Source organism: Staurois parvus, unplaced genomic scaffold (genome assembly GCF_062004578.1).
Source record: "Staurois parvus isolate SC_StPar_1 unplaced genomic scaffold, SC_StPar_1.0 ptg000039l, whole genome shotgun sequence".
Classification (NCBI taxonomy): Eukaryota; Metazoa; Chordata; class Amphibia; order Anura; family Ranidae; genus Staurois; species Staurois parvus.
The window spans coordinates 1,816,393-1,832,707 of NW_028317835.1; the positions used below are offsets into that span (position 1 = coordinate 1,816,393).

General features: G+C 45.5%; 1 protein-coding gene and 1 pseudogene across 1 annotated transcript in view; both read left to right on the plus strand.

The window, feature by feature from the left end:
- The window catches only part of LOC149470547 (uncharacterized), a 201,877-nt pseudogene extending 188,478 nt beyond the window's left edge, over nucleotides 1-13,399 (plus strand).
- The window catches only part of LOC149470540 (uncharacterized), a 699,116-nt gene that overhangs the window by 517,445 nt on the left and 165,356 nt on the right, over nucleotides 1-16,315 (plus strand). The gene's annotated exons all lie outside the window — the stretch shown is intronic.

The window sequence follows — 16,315 nt, forward strand, 5'->3', positions numbered from 1 at the left end:
GGCACAGACTGGAAGTAATGTCAGGCACAGACGGGAAGTAATGTCAGGCGCAGACAGGAAGTAATGTTCGGCACAGACAGGAAGTGATGTCGGGCGCAGGCAGGAAGTGATGTCGGGCGCAGACAGGAAGCGATGTCGGACGCAGACAAGAAGTGAGGTCAGGCACAACCAGGAAGTGATGTCAGGCACAGGCAGGAAGTGATGTCAGGCACAGACAGGAAGTGAGGTCAGGCACAGGCAGGAAGCTCCATGTGGGAGGAATTATAGAGGAGACGTTGCTGGAAGTGTGAGCAGAGGAGGTAATGAGATTGTATTTGATCATATCTCCCATCACTCTTCTTGTCAGGCTCCGGTCACAACAGGAACTGCATGTTTCTCATGACTCCCCACAGCCGGTTTCCTCCTGCATGGGCCAATCGCACTGCACTTTGTGAATGGGCCGCCATCCTTTGGGACCTGGGGGGAGAGAGGGAGGAGGACAGTACGGGGCCCCAAGTACTCATCAGTGAGGGACACTCACTTCCAGAGACTCTCCGCTCTCATCCCGGACTTCACTTCTATAGAAGAAAGGAGGAAACTCCAAATTCTACTGGGAGAAGAGGAGCCAATGGGGGAAATAGCTGTACCACATGTGACACCATGCCACAGACTGAGAGGGACATGAAACACTGAGGACTTCATAATCCTTCCCATGGACCCCTCCCCCTTTATATTTCCCCTCTTCCCATACAAACTGCTTTGGCAATGCTACAATGTCATTTGTTCCTGCCAATAAAGCTCATTGAATTGAGAGGGAAAGAGAAAGAAGGAAAGATGGTGTCACTAATCATGGTGGGACGCCTCATTTGCGGAGTTCCCGGTTTTGTCCTCTAACCCCCCCCCCCCGGTCACATCCAGCTTACAGTGAAGTCGTACGATTTCCAAGTCGGGGGAAATGCCGATTTCTGGAGTGACACCGATGTCTATGCCAATCCCACCAATAGTAGTGCAGGGACGACTTTAGAAATCGCTGCGACTCCCACCAAGTCACACCCCCCGATATGACCCGTCATTGTGGGCAGTAGGGGGCGACTTGTGATCTGCAAGAAGCATAGCATGGAAATGGCATGCCGAGTGACACCCCATGTGACCGGGGACTAAACACTGAAAGAAGTGGAGTTCTCTCTCAGCCCACCTCTCTCTGTATTTGTTTCTTCCATAGAGAAAACCCCGAGAGTCCTGGATGGGAATGATTGGTTTCCACAGAGAGACAATCAGCAGAAAGAAATGTCCTGTGTTGGTGGTGTCTCTGGAAGGATAGAAATGTCCTGTGTTGGTGTCACTGGAAGGAAAGAAATGTCCTGTGTTGGTGGTGTCACTGGAAGGAAAGAAATGTCCTGTGTTGGTGGTGTCACTGGAAGGAAAGAAATGTCCTGTGTTGGCGGTGTCACTGGAAGGAAATGTCCTGTGTTGGTGGTGTCACTGGAAGGAAATGTCCTGTGTTGTGGTGTCACTGGAAGGAAAGAAATGTCCCGTGTTGGTGTCACTGGAAGGATAAAAATGTCCTGTGTTGGTGGTGTCACTGGAAGGAAATAAATGTCCTGTGTTGGTGGTGTCATTGGAAGGAAAGAAATGTCCTGTGTTGGTGGTGTCATTGGAAGGAAAGAAATGTCCTGTGTTGGTGGTGTCACTGGAAGGAAAGAATGTCCCTGTGTTGGTGGTGTCACTGGAAGGAAAGAAATGTCCTGTGTTGGTGGTGTCACTAACAAGGTTGTCACCAAAGCAGAAGTGGAAGGGATGGAATCCTGGTTGGTTCTGGGTTCTGATGTCAGAGAGAAGGAGGGACAACGTCAGTTCCTCTGTGTCTGCTCAGTGCTCAGGATGCCACCAGTTGGATGAGTCCCGGCTCCCCGGTGGGATGGGAGAGGCCAGGAAAGGTGACAGTGGGATGGGGGGACCCCCTTCCTCCAATTGTGGAAGGGATGGAGTGGCTGTATAGCTGCTGAATCTCCGGCTGATCATTGTGATATGGGGAGGATGCCGGCAGCTGCTTGTGGTGGGTCCCTCTCAGGCTGCTTCCCGTCTCCTACTCCTGCTGGGATCTTACTCTCATACTGCTTATCTCCTGCTTTCCTTTCCTTGGAAAAATCCCCTCAGTGGAAAGAAAATTGCCAAAAATAGTGCTTTATTTTTTTAAAAACAGTGCTTTATTAAAATACCAGTTGCACTTACATTTAAATAGTGTAAAAAACGCTTTTAAATCACCAAAAATACATCAACAGCATGCCAAGCACTGCCTGCCTTGTGTAGACCTGTTGTCCTCGAATGGCCAGTGACGTCGTAGCCCCTCCCCTACGTGTTACGCCGCTGGTCACGCGGCTTCATTAGGGGCTACGACGTCACTGGCCATTCGAGGACAACAGGTCTACACAAGGCAGACGGGAAGCAGCCTGAGAGGGACCCACCACTCTTCATATAGTGCAACAAACATCAGTCCCATTGAGTGGACAAAAAGCATTATTAGCCTGTTACAGGCTAATCTGGAGGTGAGCGCACATCTTATACTCACTAAAGAAGTCACCTGGAATTATTGATTTGATTTGAATCACTGGGAAAAGTCACATATATTTTTTTCATTGAAGACTAATTAATGTTTTTATATTTTTTTTATATTATATATTTTTTTGTATGATGAGCACGGGATGACATTTTGATTTCACACGATTTTCTGTTTTTCACAAGTTTATTAATATTGATTTTTTGATATATTTATTGGAAATATGTATTGATTTAATACTCAAAAACAATATGTTGCACTCCTTCTTTATGTTTTTGACTTCCCTGGACTTTGTTGACTCAACATAGCAATTCCCTATTCATCACAAAGTATAGAAATCTCCTTTTGGCTTCGAGCACTTGTGATCCTCTATTATTCACAATAACTTGTTTGCCGACATTTTTTTTTAATGTGGGGTCCTGCATTTGGACAGCACCAAATGCTCCCCTTGACATTTACAGGTCAGGATATGCAGGACTTGAGGAACCTCCTCCCCCATCATCTTTGGACATAGTCTACAATGGGGAAGTTCCCTCTACATCCTCCCCAACCATCACCTGCATAGGGGACACACGCACACGCATACACACACACTTCCACAAACAGGACAGTACCACTATGATGACATATATCAGATTGTGTACAACCCTGACCTCCTGGGTATCCATGCCACAGTATCACGTACCTGATTGGAGACTGAAATGACGAGGTCGGCCTCACTTGAGGTGGAACAGAGGGTGTCTAGGGACCAGGGGGACAAGAGCGCCAGCAGATGTTGTTTGCAGCACTTGCAGCTGGAGTCCTTAAAAGACTGATGGACCACCGATTCAGGAACAGTAGTGATATGCAGAGCTGGTGTGGTAGATCACCAGGCGTGCACCAGAGCAAGGCAGGAAGCTGGGATGGGAGACAGGAGCAATGTCATAGGAATAGCCAGGGTCATCAACAGGCGGACAGCGAGGTACCAAATCATAAGCAAGCCAAAGTCAGGAGCTGAGGTCAGGAACAAGTATCAAGTAGGAGAGTAATCAGGAGTCGAGTCAGGAACAAGCCGGGTGAGCAACAAGGAAATCACACAGGATCGAGCAGGAAACGGGGAACAGCTGAAGACCAGTCAGCGCTCAGCAAAGGCAGAGGCAGCCTTTAAATAGTCCATCTGGCGCCAACCTTCACCATGCGCATGATTGCGCATTTCTGTGTGCATGCGCATTTCTAATTGCCAGCCGTCTCACGGGAATTCCCTTACATACAGGTAGTAGTGATAGTCGCTTGTACCAGTGGGTATTCTTTAGTTTCCCTATATATATATATGCATACTACCCGTGGGGTCTTAATTAGAGGCCCACTCTCCCAATTACTCTGTTATGGACAAAGGTTACCCTACTACTGGAGTCCTGTAATGCCTGGGCTTGAAGCTGATTTATCTCTGTCACTTTGTAGTCACCCCTCAGATCCAGGTAGGCAGTACAGACTCTGAGTGTAGCAGGACACCCCCTTATCACTTCATGGGCTCCTCCTTTAGGTACACTGAGCCTGGATATGGCCCTGGGAGTGATACTGCCAACACAACACATTCTCATTCTTTCGTGCTGGAGCATAACTTCTGGGATGGTAGCTCCCTGACTCGTGAGTGCTTGTTCCTGGCTTTGGTGAAGGCTTTCTCTGCACTGGCAAGGCTCCTCAGGATTTGGCAGATCCAAGCAGTTCCTCTACTATGGTGTACCGTTCCACCAGTAGGTCCACCACTAATGGTTCTTCATGGCTGACCCAGTGCTGAAGTTCACTAATCAACACCCTCAAGTAGTCCATGATGACTCCATTCACAATCTGAGGTCTTGTCAGCTTTTCTAGCTGAAACCACTTCATGGTAAGTTGCAATTCCATTTGGGAACATGGTGACTGGCTGGTCCGATACCTCCAACAACGTATTCTGTGTGCCTGGACAGCAACAGTCACTCCCAGGCAGGCCAAAATCTCTTCATTTAGCATTGCATAATCCTTGGCATCAGCTAGTGGCAGGTCATAGTAGGCTTTTTGCATCTCCCTTGACAGGAATGGGGGTTTGCCCATTGGTTCTGAAGTCACTCCTCTCTCGGCCATGCATTCAAGTTTTATCAGGAATCATCACAGGGAGTAAGCTTTTGCTGGAAATGGCTGACCCTCCTCATCACTGGATTGCTAGGGCAGCAACAATATTCAGATGCTCCACTACAGTGACCAACTGGGTCTGCACAGACTTCCTCCAACTTATAATTTCATTATTTATCATTGTATGCAGAAATTTATTTTTGCTGTAGTGATTCTTTGGGGGTTTTGTCAAATGCTTTTTTGGTGGGCCGTATTATGTATTTCCATTATTTTTGGGGTAGAAACATATTTAGCCCTTAGAACTATCAAGGCTCACATGTCTGCCCTGTCTGTCCTCTTTCAACATTCTCTTGCTGCTAATTCAGTAATATGTACCGTCACCCAAGAAGTTTGACATTCTCGCCCCCCCATTTAGCCCTATTCCAATTGCAGTAGCTAAAGTGGTTCAAAAGCTACAGGTAAGTAGACGCCGGTTTGTTATTTTAAAAATCAGTTATTCTTTCCAATGTCTTTACAGCTAGTATTGTTGATGTTACAAAGATCCACATTCTGAACCTATTTGTGACATATTTATGACATTGTTATCCCACAAGGTGATCTTACTTGTGGCCGTCACAATAAAGTTGTTTTGAGACCAAGGATCTCCTTTTTTTTTACCCAAACTGGTCTCTGCTTTTCACCTTAATGGACAGATTGCATTCCCTTCCCTGTGTCTAATGGTACTTCACCTCGAGCAGACATCTCCCCATTGTCTGGATATGGTGGAGATGGTTGGGGTTTACCTATCGGCCACTGCTTTTTTTTTTTTTCCCCTGTTTTTGTTATTTGAGAAGGTCCTGAAAGAGGTTCTCTGTGTTCCAGATCCACTATTTCTAAGTGGATTTGATAGGTTCCAAATGGATTCAGCAGATAGTTTTTCAATTGATTTGTATAGATTTTATAGGTCACATTGAAGGTGGAAAAAGTTCTGAGATGATTTGTATGTCTAATTTTTTTTCAGCGCAGAAACCTGACATTTTAACAGGGGTTGTGTAGACTTTTTGTATCCATTGTATATGTTATGCCGCCTGGCAGAGTCTCTAGCAGCCCACCGCACGGACGCTCTCAGGGCGCGGAGTCTAAGTCCCAGCCTGCTGTTCACCAGGGCCCCTGATGGTGGGGATGGACTTGGTGCAGACTGAGACCAGGTCGCGACCCCCGAGTGCGTCCTGCGGTGGTAGAGAATACTGACAGGGGAGTGCAGGAACGGAATCTACTTTGGAAGAGGCAGACAGATACACTGGTCTGATCCAAACCGGATGGATGGATGGATGGTCGGGTACGGTATGCGTGGTCAGACAGGCCGGGTCGGTATTATACGGGCAGCGAGGTACAGAGGAGCGAGCTAAGAATGGTCAGGTCACAAGCCAGGTTCAGCAGGATGCGGGCAAATACAGTACCAGGGATCAGACAGAAGAGTAGTCAGGCAAGCCAGGGGTTAAACAGGAGAAGAGCAGGATCAGGAACAAGCAGAGGTCGGCAACGGAGTATACAGCACACAGGAACAGGATACAGGATACAAGATACAAGACCAAAGGGCAACTAACATACCTGTTCCTACGTTTAAATAGCCCGCCTCCCGCTGTCATTGGTGTCAGACGCGCGTCCGTGATACCGAGTGCGCATGCGCGAACCCCGCCGCTGCCATGCGCGGCCAGGTCCTACCGCCCGCCGGGTAGAGAGAGTTGGTGTTCTGCGCATGCGCCCCCCGACGCGATGCCGCAGAACACCTGGATCCTGACAGATAGGCGGCTTCACAGCCACTTGTATCACTTCCACATGACAGCCGACATTCGGATTTACTAAAGTCCTCACACTCCCGGCTGTATAGCGGTGGGCAGTGTGGGGGGAAATAACACGTCTGCAGTATTGTTAAAGATCTGAATCCCCAGCAAGTGGCTGCAGGTTCATATTTTACCACCCCCCTATCCTGGCACCCTAAGATGGTTGCCTAAGCCTCCTTAAGGTGGTCATTGGATTTTGGGACCTGTATGTGGCAAGGCTGCCAGAAAGTCTGTCACTTGTGGTGTCCTCATACTGGGGAGAAGTAGCAGAATGTGTTTTGGGGTGTAATTCCACATCTCCCCATGGCGTGTGCCAGAAATAGCTCATTAAATGACAACTTGGTGTAAATAGATTTTGTTTTTCATTTTCCAATAACTTATGGCAAAAACTGTAAATGTTCCATGGACACAACATGCCTCTCAGCACATACCTTGGGATGTATCCTTCCCATAAAGGGGACATTTGGGGATGTTTGTAAGGTCCGGGCATTTTACTGCCTCAAGAAATGTGATCGGCAGTCAGAAAGTAACAGCGACGTAAAAGCTGCATAAATTCCATTCTATATCCCATAGTTTGTAGACGCCATAACTTCACACAGACCAATCAATATCCACGGATTCAGCTATGCTTCTACCAAAGACACGGAGCAGAATACACGTTGTACTACATGTACAGTTGCAAGAAACAGTATGTGAACCCCTTGGGATTACGTGGAGTTTTGCATGAATTGGGCATAAAATGTGCTCTGAACATCATCTAAGTCACAACAATAGAAGAACACAGTCTGCTGAACATAATACTACACAAACATTAGATGTCGCCATGGTTTAATTGCACATAACATGTAAACATTCACAGTGCAGGGAGGAAAAAGTATGTGATGCCCTTGCTTAATGACTTCTCCCAGAGCTAATTGGAGCCAGGAGTGAGCCAACCTTGACTCCAATCAGTGTAATGATATTGGATGTGTTGCTGACAGCTGTCCTGCCCTTAAAAAACACACACCTGTTTTGGGTTTACTGGTTTCAAGAAGCACTGTCTGATGTGAACCATGCCTCGCAGAAAAGAGCTCTCAGAAGACCTACGATCAAGAATTGTTGACTTGCATGAAGCTGGAAAGGGTTACAAAAGTATCTCCTTGAGCCTTGATGTTCATGTGTCCACGGTAAGACAAACTGTCTACAAATAGAGAAAGTTTAGCACTGTTGCTACTCTCCCTAGGCGTGGTCGTCCTGTAAAAATGACTGCAAGAGCACAGTGCAGAATGCTGCATGAGGTAAAGAAGAAGAGTGTCAGCTAAAGACCTACAGAAATCTCTGGCACATGCTAACATTTTTGTTGACACATCTACAATAAGGAAAACATTAAACAAGAATGGAGTACATGGGAGGACACCACGGAGGAAGCCATTGCTGTCCAAAAACAATATTGCAGCACGTTTGAAGTTTGCAAAAGAGCACCTGGATGTTCCACAGCACTACTGGCAGGATATACTGTGGACAGATGAAACCAAGATTGAGTTGTATGGGAAGAACACCCAACACTATGTGTGGAGAAAAAAAGGCACAGCACACCAACATCAAAACCTCATCCCCACTGTAAAACATGGCGGAGGGAGCATCATGGTTTGGGGCTGCTTTGCTGCCTCAGGGCCCGGACGGATTGTTGTCATTGATGGGAAAATGAATTCCAGAGTTTATCAAGACATTTTGCAGGAAAACGTACGACCATCTGTCCACCAACTGAAGCTCCGCAGAGGATGGGTGATGCAACAGGACAATGACCCAAAGCATACAAGTAATTCAACAAAACAATGGCTGCAACAGCACAGAATACGCCTTCTGGAGTGGCCCAGTCAGAGTCCTGACCTCAACCCGATTGAAATGCTGTGGCATGACCTTAAGAGAGCGATTCCCACCAGACATCCCAAGAATATTGCTACACTGAAACAGTTTTGTGAAGAGGAGTGGTCCAAAATGACTCCAGATCGTTGTGCAGGTCTGATCTGCAACTACAGGAAACGTTTGGTTGAGGTTATTGCTGCCAAAGGAGGGTCAACCAGTTATTAAGTCCAAAGGTTCACATACTTTTTCCTCCCTGCACTGTGAATGTTTACATGTTATGTGCAATTAAACCATGGCAACATCTAATGTTTGTGTAGTATTATGTTCAGCAGACTGTGTTCTTCTATTGTTGTGACTTAGATGACGTTCAGAGCACATTTTATGCCCAATTCATGCAAAACTCCACGGAATCCCAAGGGGTTCACATACTTTTTCTTGCAACTGTATGAAGAAATCTGATTTTATGGGATATGTTTTATAACAAAGTAGAAGATATCATTTGTTTTCATAATTAAAAAATAACCCCCCCCCCCCCAGTGGTGATCAAATATCACCAATAGAAAGCACTATTTATATCAGTGAAACTTGTGTGCAGTGTAGCATGACCGCACAATTGTCAGTTAAAGTAGTGCAGTGCTGAACAGCAAAAAAATGCCCTGGTTATGAAGGGGGTAAAACATTCCGGAGCTGAAGTAGGTAATACATCTTCCTGTCATTGTACAGTTTGGTTTCATTTGTTAGTAAAATGCAGTCCTCCTCATTCCCTGGGTGCATTCACATGTAAATAGGGAAACCAATATGGTCGCTGTGCTCGGACATCCGTCCCCACGTGACCGGTCCGGATAAACGCATGTGAGTGGAAACAGTTTGCTATATGGAGTGTCATAAATAAATGGTATTACACTATGGGAAGCTCTGTTTGTGTCCTATATGACGTTTGAGAGGAGGTGGAGAGGAGGTCCTGTGATTCCTTACTGAGCTGCTTGGAAGCAAAGGATTACCTGGAGGAGAGTTATAGCCTTGTGGCCCTTTGCGGGTTGAGTTGGGGAGGTGAGCAGGCATTGCTGCCATTGGAGGATTTCTTCCCTTTCTTTTTTATGAGCACTAGAAGTGAAGAACACTGAGTGTCGTTTTCACCTTATTGCATGGACTGTGTTTGTTCATTTATGGACACATTTTCATATCTAAACATCACAAGTTTTAGTGGATTTTTTATGTAATAGTTTATTATATGGTTTTTTCACAATTAATCACTTATGTTTGATTGAGATTCACTATTTATGAATTTTTTATATTCTGTTAGGTTGTCACATTGATTATTGGAATTATCACATATATATATATATATTATTTAACACAGGTTTTAGATAATTTTATCACTGTTTAGTCGCATTATCATGGATTTTCTATTTTTTATTAATGTTTGATTTGAAGAAATAATTTATGGGCAAGGAAAGATTTTTTTATTTTTATTTTTATTTTTATTTTGGTTTTCTATTGCACTGTGTGCGTATTTAGGGATTCATTCTAGCGCTTCACTATTTTTGTGTTTGATATTTTATCACCTATTGGTTAAGGCAGAGTGATAGCAGCTGTTAGGATAGGGACTCATCCATACTTAGCGCAGGAGGATATTCCCATTCAATAGACAGGAAGTGATGTTAGGCACAGACAGGAAGTGATGTTAGGCACAGAAAGTAAGGGATGTCAGGTTCAGACAGGAAGTGATGTCAGGCACAGAAAGGAAGGGATGTGAATCACAGACAGGAAGTGAGGTCCAGCACGGGTAGGAAATGATGTCAGGCACGGAAGGAAAGTGATGTCAGGCACAGGCAGGAAATAATGTCAGGTACAGACAGGAAGTGAGGTCCAGCACAGGAAGGAAGTGATGTCAGGCACAGACAGGAAGTGATGTCAGTCACAAACAGGAAGTGTTGTCAGGCACAGACAGGCAGTGAGGTCAGGCACAGACAGGAAGTGTCCTCGGGCACACACAGGAAGTGATGTAAGGCACAGACGGGAAGTGATGTCGGACACAGATGGGAAGTGATGTCAGGCACAGACAGGAAGTAATGTCAGGCACAGACAGGAATGAGGTCAGGCACAGACAGGAAGTGATGTCAGGCACAGACAGGAAGTGTCCTCAGGCACAGACAGGAATGAGATCAGGCACAGATGAGAAGTGATGTCGGGCACAGATGGGAAGTGAGGTCAGGCACAGACAGGAAGTGAGGTTAGTCACAGACAGGAAGTGACTTCAGGTACAGACAGGAAGTGATGTCAGGCCCAGACAGGAAGTGAGGTCAGGCACAGAGAGGAAGTGATGTTGGGGACAGACAGGAAGTGATGTTGGGCACAGACAGGAAGTGACATCAGGCACAGACAGGAAGTGATGTCAGGCACAGACAGGAAGTGATGTCAGGCACAGACAGGAAGTGATGTCAGGCACAGACAGGAAGTGATGTCTTTATTTTGTGACATTCATGCATTTGTAATTTTCATCTTGCCGTGGTCCGTTAATAAATCATATGCCATTCACTGAGGGGATCTCTGTACCCCATAGATCATTTTGCGCACTGTTACAGCTAGGGTTTTTTGCACTTCCACTCTTTATAGGGAGATAGTGTATACAGTAAATCCCCTGGGGTCTGTGGCATAGCTAGTAACCGGTATTGGGGTTCTGTGTATTGAGACTTCTCTGTCTCCTCCTTACTATGTGGTAGATCGCGGATCCACGGCAAAATGGCGCTGCCGTGCTCGCGCATGCGCAGTGCGTGTTTTTCTCCGGGAAAATGGCCGCGGTTTATTGCGCATGTGCCAATTCCCCTATTTCTGACACTGGCGTCGGTCACGCTCCTGTACAGTCTCCCCTCTGATGATGTGCCTTTAGCACGAAAGGCCTTAGGAGGAACTGTGCAGAGCGTGACGTCATTCCACCGCCGGAGCCACGAGGAGGCCCGGCGGTCATCACTACTGGGGTCAGTATTGCTGTATTTATCCTTTACATGATGTACAACATGCATACTGCCCTGCTGTTTTTATAAATAAACATTAGTGTTTGGACATACTACACTATTTTGGGCATCTGTTTTCTGGGGCTCCTGTCTGGAGCTTACACTCCCATAGAGAAAGCACTTTGCCATCCTGAGAGGAGGTTTTTCCTGAAGCACCTGGCTGACCTTAAGGGGACCCCCTGGACCTGTTATAGGAGTCTGTGATGACCTACCGTGAGGGAGATGCCTGGCTGCCTGGTTTCTGATGTACCCATTGCCTGTGATGCATAATCACACATGCGCATAACCCATGCGTTTCCGGTGAGTGCGCATTTCTGTTATTCTGACAGAGTGGAGGCCGTGGGAATCCGTATTTCTACAGTATATCATTGTAATACCAGTTTATCACCTTATTGACTTTTCATCTTTTTAAGCGCTGCACTCTATTATTTTGAGATTGATTGTTTATGTTTAAGGCATTATGGTTGCCTAAAGTGTTCCAGCTGCTGACATTTATTAGAGCGCTCACTATATATTTTATATTTACCAGTATTATAATGTTGGTATGCAATATTCCTCGGGTGTGCCTCTTGGTCTCAATAGAGGAGGAATTATTTACACCTCCTCCTATTACAAGTCATAGAGCAATAGTGAGGCTGCTTGACCATAAAAAATATTCTGATCTTGGCTATCATCTCAAACTCCCAGCAGACAACAGTGTATTGAGAAGGTGAACTCCACACTAACATGTGAAAAATGAACTCTCCAACATTGTAATTCCCCCAGGAGATGTATGTCTGGCAGAACTGGCTGGATACTCCTTGCTCACTCCTGGTTAGTTCTTCATAGGCTTTTAAAATCTTATCTCTTTTAGCCCCATAGAAGGAGAACGGCCAGTTGTATCCTACTGAATGGTAACTACATTGGAGACCCATACTTGGGGCATGATCCTGTAGACACGGGCCCCATTGATCGTTGTCAGCTATCTATGTATGTACTGGGGGGAGTTACTTGCCGTGTACAGCTGAATTGTTCTAGGTTGTTTCTTCTTTTCTCTGTTCATTTGTTTATAAAAGGTAAAAGTGACACCATAGACAAAGCAAGTTATTGTTCTGTATGATCTGTAACAGTGCCACAACCGCCTATACGTGAGAATGTATGACTCCATTGTCTGGGCTGAATGTTGGGAATACTGTGCGCACTTATAAACTTTCTTAATCAAATCTATTTGATTAAAAAAATACTGTAGATAATGCTGTACGTATTCTTTCTATTCATAAGATATATTTAGTAATGAACATTAAAAATAGAAAGCAAGTTTATGGAGCCCTTTATATAGAATTCTATCTTTTTTCTTTCTCTACAGGTAGATTGATGAACCAAGTTTGTGGGACATGTTGGTCTTCATGAATACAGCTGAGTCACATGGAAAATAAAACACATGGATGTCTTAATTGACTGAAAGTCTTTACTGCAGTTCACTGGAGGATTCACACGGGATACAAGTCATATCTGTGTTCTAAAAGTCATGGTTTGGATGCTCTTCCACATTGATCCAGCAGGAGAAAAGTAATTTCAGTGTTCTGGAAGTGACAATGGCTTTACAATAAAGTCCAACCCCAGTATACATAAGAGGAGTCATTTCAAACTACTTGTTTGTAGATTTTACTATGGAGAGAAAATATATCACACAGCAGAAGGCTTGCAAGGGAGAGAAGCCATATCATTGTTCTGAATGTGACAAAACGTTTACAAGCAAGAGAGTCCTTATAATACACCAAAGAGTTCACACTGGAGAGAAGCCATATCAGTGTTCTGAATGTGATAAAGCTTTTACACAGAAGTCAGATCTTATCACACACCAGATGATTCACACTGGAGAGAAGCCATATCAGTGTTCTGAATGTGATAAAGCTTTTACAGGAAAGTCAGATCTTATCAGACACCAGAGGATTCACACTGGAGAGAAGTCATATCAGTGTTCTGAATGTGATAAAGCTTTTACACAGAAGTCACATCTTATCAGACACCAGAGGATTCACACTGGAGAGAAGCCATTTTAATGCTCTCAATGTGACAACTTTTACAGTTAATGCCGGTCTAATCTATCACCGGAGGATAGATTAAATTCTGGAAAAAAGGAATATTAAAGAAGTTTCAGGTGTCACAAGTTAGTTTCACATCGCCAATGTCATCCCACAAGCTAGAGAAGAAGGGAGAAGATAAAATGTTACTTTAAAAGAAACAAACTAAAATCTGAGCAAACTGGAATGTAATGATTGGATGAACTGAGTTTAGTGCTTATCTCCATCAATACACAACTAGAAGGGATTTGAATATTTTATCTTTTGACAATTTTTTTAAATATAAGCATCAATAACTGAACAGCTTCCCTCATGATTCTCATTCTTTATCTTTTTTATGGAGCTTTGAATGAACATGCAATGCATTTTCATGATTCACCAACTGAGTTGTGTTTCCAAGCATTTTCTTCATTTCTGGATCCTGAGGTAATACATGACCAACACTGCCTCAGTACCAGAGACTAGGATGGGTTCAATTGTCATCTTACCAAGTCTCTGAAGCCTCAGTGGGAGAGTCCATTCCAGGTTCTTCTGACTATTGATACATGATCAGCCAGGCTTGAGGTCTCCAGCTAAGCCCACCTTGTCCACTCCTCCCATTACATGTTCCATCTACTCTCCCATTATCAATGCCTTCTTTCCACATTTCATCTCCTCTCATTATTATTATACAGGATTTATCTGGCGCCAACAGTTTGCTCAGCGCTTTCAATATAATGGGAGACAATACAGTTCAATACAAGAGGGATAGGAGTGCCCTGCTCCTTAGAACTTACAATCTAGGAGGGAGGGGCTAGTGGTACAAAAGGTAGTAACTGTGGGGAATGGACTGGTAGGAAGAATATAAGATTCCATTATTAGCTGAGGGCTTCCCTGAAGAGATAAGTTTTCAGAGATTGCCTAAAAGTGAGTAGAGTAGGCAGTAGTCTGATAAATTGGGGTAGAGAGTTCCAGAGGATGAGGGAAGCTCTGGAGATGAGCACGGGAGGAGACAAGGGAGCTAGAGAGCAGGAGGTCGTGCGAGGAGTGGAGAGTACGGTTTGGGTGATATTTGGAGACAAGATTGGTGATGTAATTTGAGGCGGAGTTATAAATGGCTTTATATGTTATTGTTAATGTTTTGAATTTTATCCATTGAGCAATGGGAAGCCAGTGAAGGGATTGGCAGAGAGGGGTGGAGGACACTGAGCAGAGGTCAGTGGAGGGATTGGCAGAGGGGGGTGGAGGACACTGAGTGGAGGCCAGTGGAGGGATTGGCAGAGGGGGACAGAGGACACTGAATGGAGGCCAGTGGAGGGATTGGCAGAGGGGGGTGAAGGACACTGAATGCACTCCAGTGGAGGGATTGGCAGAGAGGGGTGGCTGATACAGAATGGTTAGTAAGGTGGATGAATCTGGTAGCAGCATTCATGATAGACTGAAGAGGGGATAGCCTGCGATGAGGTCGGACAATGAGGAGGGAGTTACAATAGTCAAGGTGAGATATAACAAGGGAGTGAATAAGTTGCTTAGTGGTTTCCAAGGTTAAAAACGGCTGTATCTTGGAGATGTTGAGGAGGTGAAGTCTACAAGATTTGGACAGTGATTGGATTTGGGACTGAAAGGACAGATGGGAGTCTAGGATTACACCTAGTACCCTGGCATGAGGGGAGGGACTGATGATTGTGTTATTGATCTTGATGGAGAAGTCAGTGGAGGTGGCACGGGCTGGAGGGAATACTAAGAGCTCAGTTTTGGAAAGATTGAGTTTGAGGAAGTGGAGTGACATCCATGCCGATATGTCACTTAGTAGGGTAGTAACGCGAGAGGAGACTAAAGGGGTGATGTGAGGAGGAGACTGAAGGGGTGAGGTGAGGGGTAGAAAGATAGATTTGTGTGTCATCAGCATAGAGATGGTACTTAAAGCCATGGGAGTTTATCAAGTGACCAAGGGAGGAGGTGTAGATGGAGAAGAGTAGGGGTCCAAGGATGGAACCTTGTTGGACACCTACAAAAAGAGGGAGTGAAGAGGAGGCGGCAGAGGTCAAGTAGTAAGATATGGAGTAATGGCCATTGGTTGGGATGAGTAGGGAGTAGTGGCCATTGGTTGGGATGAGTACGGAGTAGTGGCCATTGGTTGGGATGAGTACGGAGTAGTGGCCATTGGTTGGGATGAGTACGGAGTAGTGGCCATTGGTTGGGATGAGTACGGAGTAGTGGCCATTGGTTGGGATGAGTACGGAGTAGTGGCCATTGGTTGGGATGAGTACGGAGTAGTGGCCATTGGTTGGGATGAGTACGGAGTAGTGGCCATTGGTTGGGATGAGTACGGAGCAGTGGCCATTGGTTGGGATTAGTATGGAGCAGTGGCCATTGGTTGGGATGAGTACGGAGTAGTGGCCATTGGTTGGGATGAGTACGGAGTAGTGGCCATTGGTTGGGATGAGTACGGAGTAGTGGCCATTGGTTGGGATGAGTACGGAGTAGTGGCCATTGGTTGGGATGAGTACGGAGTAGTGGCCGTTGGTTGGGATGAGTACGGAGTAGTGGCCGTTGGTTGGGATGAGTACGGAGTAGTGGCCGTTGGTTGGGATGAGTACGGAGTAGTGGCCATTGGTTGGGATGAGTACGGAGTAGTGGCCATTGGTTTTAGCAGTTAGTAGATCATTAGTGAGTTTTAGTAGGGCAGTGTCAGTGGAGTGTAGTGAGGGAAAGCCAGACTGTAAAGGGTCAAGAAGGTTGTTGTCAGTGAGGTGGGAGCTCAGGGGATTGTAGACTAAGTGTTCTAAGAGTATAGATGTAAATGAGAGCAGGAAGATGGGTCTTAAGTTGTTCAGGTTGGTGGGGTCCAGGGAGGGCTTGTTAAGTATGGGAGTGATGTGCGCATGCTTTAGAGGGGAGGGGAAGGCACCAGTAGAGAGGGAGAGATTGAATATGTGAGTGAGGGAGCATAGGATGGAAGAAGGT